Genomic DNA, 13,367 nt, shown 5'->3' with positions numbered 1-13,367 from the left:
GGAATATTAGTGTTATTATACAGTTGCAGAAGCAGCTAGGCCTTCATTAATAAAATATTGATACTATAGTTAAATAATGTCATGTCTTTTAAAATATTAATGTTTTTTCAGAAACAAACTTTATATTATAATTAATATATTGTAGAATTTATATATTAGATATATAAAATATATCAAAATGAAGAAGCTGAGGCACAGCTTTGAAATCCCAATGCCTACTTCTCCATAGTCTCTTATAAACTACCATAGAAAGACCATCAGCTGAATTCATTCACAAAATACACAGCATGGTCTTTTTATTGCAGACACCTTCACAGTCAATTCAGCCCAATGAGGAAAGGGCCATCAATCAATCAACCAGACAGTTAATCAAAGCACACACTGAAAGGTCTATCAAGTGAGGGTTCTGAGAAGAATTTAACTTTGATTTTTGAACACTAAAAATACCTGGATTTTAAGTGGTGAGTTTCTTTCCAATAGAAGATGGAGCTCTCTCTTTTTTTTTTTTTCTATAAAATAAATGGTCCTACTTAATTCAAAATGGGGCCAGCCAATCAATCAACTTTCTGAAAAGCAATTCATCCTAAATGTTTATAAATATCCAAGTTTAAAAGGGAGATAGTGCAATAACAGTGTTCATTTAGTTCTTTTAAAATTTCTGCAGAAATGTGTTACATATAGAAAGATGGGAACTTTAAAAGAATCCAAACCACTAAAAGTGATTATACATCAAGGAATATGAAGTAAAATTGTGCCAGCCAACTTGATTTCTTCTCTTGTCACTTACCATAAATTCAGGTGGCAAAATTTGTGTTTCTACCTGAAGTCTCAAATTTTGTGTTTCCTTCTTAAAGCAACCTCCAAAGTTTGACTCAACACTACATTGCTGGGAAGAGAAAAAAATCATCTTCAACCTCATCACTTCTTACAAACTAACATCACATTATAAGTGTTTTTGGATGACAAACTTTTTGTTTGCAAGCCAGTAAGACCACAGACATTTTTAATAAGTATCTGTCCAAATAAGCTCTAAACTCCATCACATCTCACCTCTGATAGGGACTAATATACATTCCTAAAATCAATTGAATGATTGTCCCCAAACTAGGGGGATACTTAGAATTAGAGGTAAAGAACATATAAAATTTTAAAAGATAATTAATGTGAAGAGAAATACATTCATCACTAAGCAATTCCATTCTACGTTTTTTTAAATGTTCGAATAATTTAAATTTCGTAGCTTAATTACAATAACATGTGATGGATTTCAATCTGATTCTCAAAATAATCTTGCAAAACTTGCCTCAAGGATTACCAAAAGACCTCTTTCTCATGGCATCTTGGAGGTGGTAGGCTGCGTTAGAATGACGCGGAACATCTCTTTCCCAGGTGCTAATGGCCAGAAACTACTTGAAGTGGACGATGAACACAACTTTGTACCTTTTATGAGAAGCATATGGCCACATAAGTTGCTGCTGATGCTCTGGGTGAAGAGTGGAAAGGTTACATGGTCTGAATCAGTGGTGGCAATGACAAGCAAGGCTTCCCCATGAAGCAGCGTGTCTTGACCCATGGCCGTGTCTGCCTGTTGCTGAGTAAGGGGCATTCCTGCTACAGACCAAGGAAGACTGAAGAAAGAAAGCACAAATCTGTTCAGGGTTGAACTGTGGATGCCAATCTCAATGTTCTCAACTTGATCATTGTAAAAAAAAAAAAAAAAACCCAAAACCAAAAACATAAACTGGGAGGAGGATATTCCTGGATTCACTGATACTACTGTGCTTCATCACCTGGGGCCCAAAAGAGCCAGCAGAATCCATAAACATTTCAATCTCTCTAAAGAATATGATGCCCACCAGTATGTTGTGAGAAAGTCCCTAAACAAAGAAGAACTCTAGAACCAAGCACCCCAAATTCAGCATCTTGTTACCCCAGGTGTCCTCCTGTACAAACATTGGTGTTGCTCTAAAGAAACAGAGTACTCGGAAAAATAAAGAAGAGGCTGCAGAATATACTAAACTTTTGGCCAAGAGAATGAAGGAAGCCAAAGAAAAATTCCAAGAACAGATTATCAAGAGACGGGGGCTGTCATCTCTGAGAGCTTTTACCCCTAAGTCTGAGTCCAATCAAAAATGAGATTTTCTAAGAGTAACAAATAAATAAGATTATAAATAAAAAAAAAAGAGAATTAACGAAAGAAAGAAAGAAAGAAAGAAAGAAAGAAAGAAAGAAAGAAAGAAAGAAAGAGAAAGAAAGAAAGAAAGAAAAGAAAGAAAGAGAAAAGGAACTGAAACTTTGGCTGTACTTAAACCCTACATTCTTCATGAGGAAGATAAGAGTAGAGTTATATTTCTAAATCGATGCCCCCCATCAAAGCCCACTCTACTATGACTGCACTTCATGGGACTCCAATCACTGCAACTCATAAAAAAGGTATTATCATCCTTTCCTTGCATGTTGCTTTGTAAAAAGCATCTCTGTCCTCTACATGGAAGGCAGCAAACAATAAGCATTGAATAATGATCATTTGCCCCTAAAAAACGCTGTCCCTTCTTCAGTCTAACGGCCTATTTAGTGGGTTTCATGCCATTCCTGGTATTCTGGAGGTTGCCCCCTAAATATCCATATAGATTCCAGGGGTGTCCTTGAACATGAGTGGTTCACACAGCATCAATGGCTGTCTTCACTCACTGTTAAAAAGTCAGCCAAGAGAAATGTGTCTGCTAGAAATGAGCAAGTACACAGAACCTTGTCCTTCTTCTATTTATTTTGGTAGGCACTTCCCTGCACGTACTCTCCAATAGAGACCACTCTTACTAATCCAGGTCACAGGACGAGATGGAAAAGGTGGTATGCTCCTTCCTTCCCCTGGAAATTCACAGACCATAGTTCCTCTGCTAATGCTCTCAGAGTCTTCTAGATTGCTTCAGGCCACTGACTTGTTTGTAGACCACATCTAGAAAGAGATAAAACACTGAGAGTCCTTGTCTCCAAGGGAGTTATTCTAGAAGATACTGTGGAAAGGGCCAGGTATACCCAGCTACAAAGAGAGGCACAGACAAAGCTATACCAGATTCTGCTTTGGTTTTTGCCCTAAATGCCCAACATGCATATATCTTGATTCATTCACTCATGTGGGACTTCTCCCATTGATTTTCATTTTTGTGACCTGGCACATCTCTATTTACTAGAACCCTCTGTCATGGTTAGATTTTGGCTTGTATAGAGTAGTAGTCCTTAATGGCTGACTCCTTTATCTGAACATATGAGAAAGTAGCCCAGGTCTTTCTCCTCCACCGCAGTTTACATGTAGGCACTCTGTCTTGGGACTCTCTTGGCAAGTTGGTACCAGCTGGGCAGCTCTCCAACTTCTCTGACTTCCCACTAAAGACACAGGCTCCTATGAGCTATTCATTCCTTTGGTTTTGGAATTCTTATTCATCTGACAGTTTCCCTTTTAGGAATTCCTTAGGTTTAAGATGACCTCTTCCTCTCCTTTGCAGTAGCACAGCGGCTCCCTAAAGTAGGCACTCAAGAAATGTTTGCTAAAGGCATATGAATTATTAGTATCTCATCCTTCATCAGTGACTTTATTTTCAATCCAAGTTATAAGCACCTGACAATGTTAGGAAGAGTCAAGGTCACAGTCTAATTTATGGGTATTTCTCAGATAGCAAGTGTACAAGTTTTAAGAAAGTAGTATTTTTTTCTGAGTCAAGCCCCCTGTGGACCTGGGTGCATATACTTGGGAGGTAAAATTTTTTCCTGAATTTTTATGGTCTGATTTTACTACTGCATTTTAATTTTATACATGGAATTGTCTGCATTCTCCAAAGTCCCAGGAACTATGACTATGAGGAGAGGAAGAAATTGATTGAATGTTCAGCTAAGGCCTCTGATTCAGGCCTTGGAAGATGAGCATCGGGGGCCTGGGCTATCCCAGAGGTGATCATTATGATATTTTATCTTCTTTCCCGTTTTACAGAACGAAAAATGGGATGAAAGAAACAATATGATCTAAATTCCAATATGATAAACAAAATCACTGAGGACCAAGCCAGTTTCTCTGTCTGAAACCAAGAAGATGAAAACTCCTTGCCAAGAGCCGGAGCTCCTGAGGGAAGAAGCTGAGTTTCAGCTTGGGGTATAATTCCCAAAGGGCTGCTTAGAGTCATCTTAAAAGAAAGCCTGAGGGAAATAACCTTCCTCTGCCACATCCAATGCCTCAGACTGAAGAGGAGCCTCTAGTCAAGCAAGGCTGCCCTCAGCTGTTGCCTGTCAGCCTGGGATAGACCCCCCATGCCCAGTCTCCCCTACTAGATCCAGTCATTCTGTGCCCTCAGAGTGGCACCTAGTGGTGTTATCCAGTGTTCTTTAGATCCCTTCCTGTCAGGAGTCAATACCTACCTCTCTCTGGTTTCTCACTCCATCATTTTTGAGCTGCCTGGCTTTGGGTAAGTTACTGGCCTTCTCCGTGCTCAAGTCTCCAAAAGTAAAAGACGGGTGGGGGGGCAGAGAGACAATAATAACAATGACCCTGCAGATGACTTAATATGTGTAAAGCTTTTCAAACAGGACCATGGTAGGAAAGATTACAAGACATACTGAGTATTTTGGTTTGGCTCTTTACACTTTTTAAAGCACCCTACCCCTACCATCAATCCGATTATCACAGCCACATTGTAATAAACTAGCAAGATGAGTGACCCCCCACCCACTGACTATGTGAAGAAACTGATACTCAGAGAATACAAGTGATTATGATTTGCCCAAATTAGCATAGCTAACAAGTAGTAGAACCAGACTGGGCGTCAAGTCTTTTATATATGGTCAGAAGCTCTTTCTACAATATCACGCTGACTGAGTTCCTCAAAACATTCCTGGATTTACCTAGAAAGCCCAGCCTCTGAGATTTCCCAAAGTTCTACACTCCTGACCCAAATGGGTGTTGGAGTGCCAAGAAGGGAAGAGGTATAGTTTCCCCCATTCCTGGTCGTGGATCATTTTATCATGATGCTGCTGCTGCTGATGATAAAGACAGATATTAGCAACTATTATTACCTACCACTTAAGGAAAGCCAGTCATTTCCAAGATTGCATAGTCATAAGAAATAATAAATGACTATCATTTTATGACACTGACTTTTGAGGTTGTCATTTGCATAGTAATACATAACAGGAACAATGTCCATTATCTTCCATGACTTTTCTAATCTTATAATATTCTGGGAAGACATTAGATATTTATTTAAAAAAGAAAATGAGTGGGACTGACCCCAGCTCAGGCTAACACGAGGCGGGAAATGTGAACATGAGCTCATGGAGGCAGGACGGAACATGAGTGGGTGTCCTTACCTTACAGAAAGCAGAGGGCTTCTCTGGAGGATGAAAGGAAAATGGCCAGATGGCTCTGAGAGTTTCTGTTTTCCTGCAAGCTGGAAACTTCCCTTGAAAAGCTACCTAAGAAAAAGTGAAACGGTATCACTTACCATTCATTTAATTCATTAAAATGGGAGGCGGAATAGTGATGGAGTTGAAAGCATGACCTCTAGCGTCAGAAGTCTGGGTTCTATGCCTGGCTTCACCATTTACAAGCTCTGAAATCTTGGCCAAACTACTTAGATTCTCTGTGCCTCCGACAAAATGGAGATATTAACAGCTTTTATCATGTATGAATAATAAATAAGTCAAACCATGCAGCTCACTTAGAAGAGTGCCTTCCACTTAGTGATAATGCTCAAGAAGTGTTGCCTATTAATATTGATGTAGATTTTCCAGCAGCCATTCTCTTCCTCTGCCTGCTTCCCCATTTAGCAATTCGACTCAGCCTAGGAGCATCAAACCAACAGTCCCACTAGGACTTCGGGCTTTGTTAAAGACGGATAATCTTTTAGTTACCTAACTCAGCCTACTCGCTAGGGCCACATATTTATCATGTCCTCACTATCCCCCAGCCTCCTGCCTCCTTTATTCCTGGCTCCCAAATGCCCAAGGACAAATATGTATGTATACACTTACATCCCTCCCTCTGTCCTTCTTCCCAAACTCAAATCTCGATGTGACTCCATTCTACTAACAAACATGCTTCACACTTTCTTGAGCCAATACGCAATCTCTATAATGGCCCTCTTTAAAATGTCCTCTGGACAGCCACATGATATGAATATATCAACCTTTATCCTCCATTTCTCCTTCAATATCCATTTATTTTCTGACTTTCCCAAATGATACCTTCACACCCATTCTTCATCCTCAATCTTCTCTGTGTTCTGTTTTCTTCAGTCAGATCACAAAACTGCTCGAGTCTGCACACCCTAAAAATATTTCCTTAAGTCTGTTACCCTCTCTAGCTAATATCACACTGTCACATTTCTCAAAAGTGTGGTCTAAATTCCCCGCCTCCACTTCTCAACCTACAGATATCCTTACATCTGACTTATGCTCCCATGGTATTTTGAATGCTTTCTTTCAAACAAAAAGTATAAGACTCTTGGAGGGACAACAGGTGTGGGGGGGGGGTGTGCATGTGTGTTTGTATTCTTCATCCTCCTACATGTCTATAGCATTTGATATTGTGTCCTCTGCTTTATTGTTTAGATGCTCTTTGCATTGTGACACCATCCTTTTCTCTCTCTTGCTGCCTCTCTTACTCAGACTCAAAGTGAATAGATTGCCTTCAATTGCTTATTTTCTTGCTTAAATGATTTACTCTTTTGCTGATACTTCTGTTATCATTTGTAACTGGTTTGATTTTTCTATGGCTTTTGCTTCCACTTGTTAAAGTATTTAATTTGATTTTGAGAAGCATTCTGTTTGCCACATTTCTCAGTCTCTTCAGCCTCCTCCTAATGAAGGTTGACCTACATGTGGTAATGAATCACCTTGTTCTTCTTGACTCGGTCTGAGTGTCCTGTGGGAGATGTGACCCAGAACTGTTACAGCTCCCATCCTGAATTTCTGTTTTTCCAGCGTCATTGAGGTATAATTGACAAATATAATTGCATATATTTAAAGTGTACAATGTGATGATTTCATATATGTATACATTGCAAAACATTTACCATAATCAAGTGAATTAACATATTTATCACCTCACATAGTTACCTTTTCAGGTGTGTATGGTGAGAACTCTTAAACTATACTCAACAAATTTTAGAGTTCTTGTCACCTAAAGACCAGAATCCTGACTCTAGACCCTAACCTTAGACCCCAAAGAATGCTCCTTACAGGTTTTTGTTAACATATCTGGAGAATTGGCATAGCTGCTAAAATATTCTATGTCCTATGTTCTATGAAATCGTGGGTATTGTATTTTAATATATGTGGACTTATACAAGGTTGCGAATTTATGTAATCCAGTAGAAAAATACACATATAAATGTATATCTATCAGCCATTGACTATAAACTTCTCATAGAAACACAAAATTTTATTGCAATCTTAACGAGAGAGAAACCATTGAGTCCAATTTTACAAAAAGAGGAAACATTTCCCAAAGTCATATTTTCAGTTAATTTTCTGAGGTTCATACAACTCAGTTTTTGTGTGCTTACTACCAAATAGAGTGGCCATCTTTAAAGTGAACATTGTAAGGTTTCTCAAGGAAACTTTTAATTATATTTTGAAATAATAAGCTTCTTTCATGTAAAGATCAATATCGATGTTTTAGCATGCAAAGGGAAACTGCAGTCAATATATGAATTTTTATTCTGTACGTTCCTTTCTTAAAAAATCACCCTTATTGAGGTGTAATTTAGATACTATCACAGCACCTGTTCTTAAAGGGACACAGCTTGGTGAATTTTGACAAATGTATACACCCACGTAACCACTATATCAAGATACAGACCACTTCCATTGCACACAAAAGTTCCCATGTGGCCCTGCCACATTTAAATTTAATCAACAAAATTGTCAAAAACAGAGGAAGAAAAGTGTGGGAGAAAACTTATCCATTGCAAAAGAAAGTTGAGTCAGCACAAAATAGAAAATCAGATACAAACATTTATTTGAGCCATATGTTATAGCAGAAGAAAAGAATAGCAAGAGAGAACAAAGCTTACCTGAGGAACCTAACAATCAAGGGAAAGAGGGAAAGTATGTCAACACTAGCATATGTATCGATGTATTAGAAGAAGCAACTTTTCTTACCCCTCCCCCCTTTGGGAGGCCATTAATCACTGGGAACAAAGTAATAAATGATATGGTCAACAACAATTTCAATTGAAACGCAGGCATTTGACTTTCTCATAAATGTTTTCTCAGTGACATCCTAGGGCGTAGTGTTGGGAAGCATGAAGCAAGGGCATAAAGGGACTGTTCAGTTGTGTGGTCTGGTTATCAAGCTTCATAGGGATTTGAATTAAGATAAGGAGAAAACATCGTCTTTGGGCTGTTTCTTTTAAATAAAGCACGGCCTCAGTTGGCCGTGTAACAGAGGTGGGTCACACACAATTTAGTATCCAGGTTGCCAGGTATGTGCAGGATCCCCCCCGCCCCCCGCCACCTCTACGGAGGTGGGCAGTGGGAATACCTGAAAGGAGATACTTTTCTCAGAAAGCAATCGTGTGTGTGCTCACACTCTTAGCTGCTTCCCAAGGAGCAGAAACAAAACGCTGCCCCATAAAACAGGGAAAAGATTCCTTTGACATTCCTGTGACTGCTGGCGTTTTGAAGAGAAAGGAATATGTCTCAGTGAGCACGGGGCTCAGACTGACAGTCAATGGCAGATGTTTGGTTCTTTAAAGAAGGCAGCGCACCTCGTGGCCAAATCCTTATGTCATCAGCAGTAGCCATGCCAGAGCAGGACTGACACTTGTATTCACTGGGTCCTGAGCACCAAGAGTAAACTGAGTTTTATCTAGGAAAACCAGTCACTTTATACTTCTTTACATCCTTGAAAATTATTCTAGCTTCCTCTGAGAAATCCTGGTGAGCTGTTAGAGAGATACTATCTGATTAATGATACCAACGAGTTACAGCTAATAGAATTTTCGTTGAAAATAGCCACTGAACCCAGGATGTTGAGAGAAGAATTAACAGACGATAAAAGAGGGAAACCACTTGTTTAAAAAAAGCATCTTTGTCCAAAGGGATTGAAAATGTCTTTTGCAATCCCAGTTGGCAGGAAAAAAGGTCAAACAACTTCTTCCTTGATTAGGCAGCCCAGTGTTTTCATGTGCTATGGATGTAAGCCAGAAAACAGTGGTATAAATAATGTCTCTAGTTAAGGAATCTTTTCAAACAAAAGAACACTAAAAGGAACAGGATCACTGACAATAATATTCTTCTCTTTTCCAAGTTATAATAGGTTGCAATAGAAAGAATGTTTTGTGTGTCAGTATTCATGTTCCTAAAAGTTGAGCCCTGCTTAGATGAGAAAATTAATCAAATTTGCAAGTTATTCTTAGTTTTGCAGTCTGGTTGCTTGAAAGTCTCTGAATAAACAAATCTGTGGCTCTACCTAAAACAGTAAATAAACCCTTGATATATTATATTATTAAAACTGCAGTATGGAGGATAAAAACTAATCCTTGGGATTAGACACTGAAATTCATAATAAAATAATTTTCTCCAGTAGCAATGTGGTTATAATTACAACAGCAATAATAGTGCATTGTTAACAGAAAAAAATTGTTCCCTAATGGTGGCCTCAACTTTAGGTTGAATGGAAAATTTTACGTCATTGAGAGGCAAAGAATTCATTATTCAGATGGATAACATCAGAAATTCAAGCTGTAGAATGATATTTTACTTAGACTGTCCATTTGTCACACAACTAGGAATTAGTAAAGTGTGGCACATCCATTCTGAAACATTACAAAATCATTAAAAATGATTGTTACAAAATACACAAGTGTTGAGTAACTTCAACAATGTTTATTCTTTCTTTTTCAGTAAAAATAATCTACAAAGCTCATATTAACAATGACTAACTCTGGGAAATAAGAGATTTTTCTTTTCTTTTTGCCATCTGTTCAAAGTCAACTACAATAAGCATGCATGATTAATATCAAAATTAAACCTATACAGTATAATGTAAACATTCAACACTTTGTATTTAGTAAATGCAGGTTTGTTCCAGATTCCAATCCATTCATCACATATTTTCCATTAGAAATGGCCCCTACATCTCTTAATCTGGGATTTACAATTTACATAAGACTGAACATGCTGGTGGCTATAGAAGGGGGCCTGGTCAGGAGCACACTGCAGCAGAAATCCAGTGTGTCTCTGTTTAGAAAAAAGGGGCAACTGTTGAGCCACATTTACTCAGAGGGAGGTATGCATTTGATGGGGAGGGGTGAGTTTTAATTTGCAAAGAAGCAACATGCGTTAACAGGGGTCTTAACAAATGAGTTTTCTATATGGAATGATATTTTTCTTTCTAAGCAATTTAGATGATAATTTCCATAATTGAGAAGCCATTTCTGGATAGAATTCTTAATTCTGGAGGTGAGGAGGAGGGTTACAAATGCAAATGAAGGAGGTGGCCATCGACCATGGGTTTCAAGTTATTTGGACTCTGGATATGACACTAGGTGTATGTGACTGAAGGCATCAGATATGTTTTCAAGGGTTTTAATCAACTGAATGGTCAAGACTAACCTGTGTGCTTAACTGACAAAACCAAACTCTAAGAGATGGATGGGAGGAGCTCCAGAACGAGGCAAGCAAGGGATGGGAGACATGTACCCAAAATGATACAAGTACACAAAGCCTTAATAGTTTTCAAACTTTGTGTTTACATAGAGATGATGCTATTTAGAAGAAATAAATCTCTTTTTAAAGAATCCTGCCTGCAGTGTTCAAAAGTGTTTCTTTATTCCAACTTAAAATATAGAAAATCAAAAATCATTTGATGACACATTTCAAAACATTCATATTTTCCAGATGATGACTGCAAATATTTTAAAAGAATATCATAAAACCCACTAGACAGGCTATGAACCATAGAGAAGTTTAGGAATGATTAAAGTCACCACTTTCTTCTTCCTCTATAACTCTTCAGCTGACTGAGAAGAAGTGACTTCAAAATTTATATAAAAATTCGGTGGGGATGCCTGGGTGGGGCAGTAGGTTGAGTGACCCACTCTTGATTTCAGCTCAGGTCCTGAGATGGAGCCCCACATCAGACTCTGCTCTCAGCACCAAGTCTGCTTAAGTTTCCCTCTCTCTCCCTCTGCCTCGCCCTCCTTCTCTCTCTCAAATAAATAAATAAATCTTTTTTAAAAAGTTTAAAAAATAAAAATTCAGTTATGAAACATTTGCCCTTTTTCTCCAATATAAAAAAAAATAGAGCTATTCCCAATGTTTGCCTACTTGCTTTAATGTGTTTTCTGGAAGGAAGAGTAAACAGCATTTAACATAATGTTCAGAGTGCAAGGAAACTCTTAGACCTCTGTCCATGCATACCCATGGTTTTGATGCAAATTATGTTTATTAGAAGAATTATGTTAAAATAGCTCCCTTATGCAAACCCTTACCACTCTAATCTTTCTAACTCATTTCTATACCTATCACAAGAATTCTTTCTTAATATTTTCAACCACATCTTGATTGAAATTCTGAGGATGGCATGCACGTAGCAACATGCTCATTTCCAATGTGTTGACTTTATCTGGCTTCTTTTGAGAACTCTCAGTTATTATAGGCATGGCACAAAATGTTAGATGCCGCCCAATGGTGCATTGTACTCTTTGCTTGCGAAGGCACCATTTTACAGTAGGTATAAATAAGAATTGATTAGAAAGTTCCCATCTGGAACTTCATATCTGTCTTCACTGAATCACTGTCATGACTTGCAGACTCTAACATTCTGGCATTCTACGATAATATTCAAACGGCAAAGTCTAGTTCTATTTTTTCTACTGCATAAAACTCCTGCAGTTTTTATTTCAATTGACTTGTAAAGTGTATAAAAAGTGAAAATATTGCAACGAGTTTTAACGAGTAAATGGTAAATTATGCACTCCCTCGGCTATTAGGCAAATTCGCAATGCTGTGGAACATTTAGCTCTTTCTCCTGGATAGCACTTGACATTTCATATGCAGATGAGTCAATAGCTTTAGTGAACTTTTGCCTAACCTATGCCTTAATACACAAAATAAGCAGTGAAAAGTGTCCAATTGCTTAACCAATCTGTACGTAGGAAAAAAGCCAGTTGATTACTTTATATGGAACACCATTGACTGGAGAGTCATGTCACTCAGGGTATTCTTACTCAAGGGGTAGCAAAGAAACGTTCATTTCGACTTCAACTTAAGATGCTTCATGCATTCAATTAATTCTTCACATGAAAAGTGACTGTAAGATCCCAAGCAAACAAATGAGTATAGTTTTCTTGTCACAATGAATGGATGACACTTTCTTATCTTGCAACAGTTCCCATTCATCGGCATTAATTCTGGCTGTGTCAAAAGACAAGAATCATTTTCCAATTTTTAAGAAGTTGAAATCAGCCAGACCAAAATTATTGTCATTGCAAACTAATTTATTTTTATCTAAATCTGTTCTTCTTCTGGTTTGCAGATCTTGAAGCAGAATCAGCTTATATCAGGGGATCAATTTGAAATGCTATTTGTAAGTTGCCATAAGGCACATAACTTTAACATTTTCTGCATTAATTCCATACTTCATTACTTAGACTTTGAAGTCCATCTTCTTCTAAGTTGATTTCAAACATCTCGAAACTATAATAAAATAGTATATGTAGAGAAACCTTCTTAAATTTTCCTTTAAAAAATTTAAAAGGTTAAAAGGAAAATAAAGGAACAGAGGAAGAAAGAGGGAGAGAGAGAGGCAGGCATCACTCTTCCAGTTCCATCCTCAGTAACGATGTTCTGGTCAGGGGCTCTGTTGCCCTAAGATCTTTGAATGTCCTAATGCACATCCCCAGTCCATCAGTTTGTTTATCATCCTTCCTGCTTCACATCACACTTCTTTCTACCCTCCCTCACTGCAGCTCCTCTTTAGGTCCCAATAACTGTATTTATAACCATTCCTTCTCTGTTCTCCCACTCTTGCTTTCCAGCTCTCCCAGGGGAGGAGAGGTCTCCATATGGCACTTTGAATTTTTGACTGTCTTATCAAACCATACCACCATTTAATTGGGAAAGGGGAGGACAGGTACAGGATAATAAGTATTTGTAAGTTCAGGAAAGTCGATGCAAAAAGAGTAATTTCCTGGTTTCAGAGCAGACCAAAGAAAACATTATTCCCCCAAAGGTCAGGCTAACACACAAAGCTTAAAAAATAACAATCATAATTTACTGCTAAATTGATGGTATGGTTCATATACGTTGGGTCATATGCATTCTATGATTATTTCTCTAAATGTGATTATTATTGACTTGATTTTCCTCAC

General features: G+C 38.0%; 1 pseudogene; it reads left to right on the top strand.

The window, feature by feature from the left end:
- Positions 1-535: 535 nt before the first annotated feature.
- Positions 536-2,175, top strand: LOC121100475 (annotated as a pseudogene).
- Positions 2,176-13,367: the final 11,192 nt, after the last annotated feature.

Source organism: Ursus maritimus, unplaced genomic scaffold (genome assembly GCF_017311325.1).
Source record: "Ursus maritimus isolate PB19 unplaced genomic scaffold, ASM1731132v1 scaffold_4, whole genome shotgun sequence".
Lineage (NCBI taxonomy): Eukaryota > Metazoa > Chordata > Mammalia > Carnivora > Ursidae > Ursus > Ursus maritimus.
This window is presented reverse-complemented; position numbering and strand designations above follow the sequence as displayed.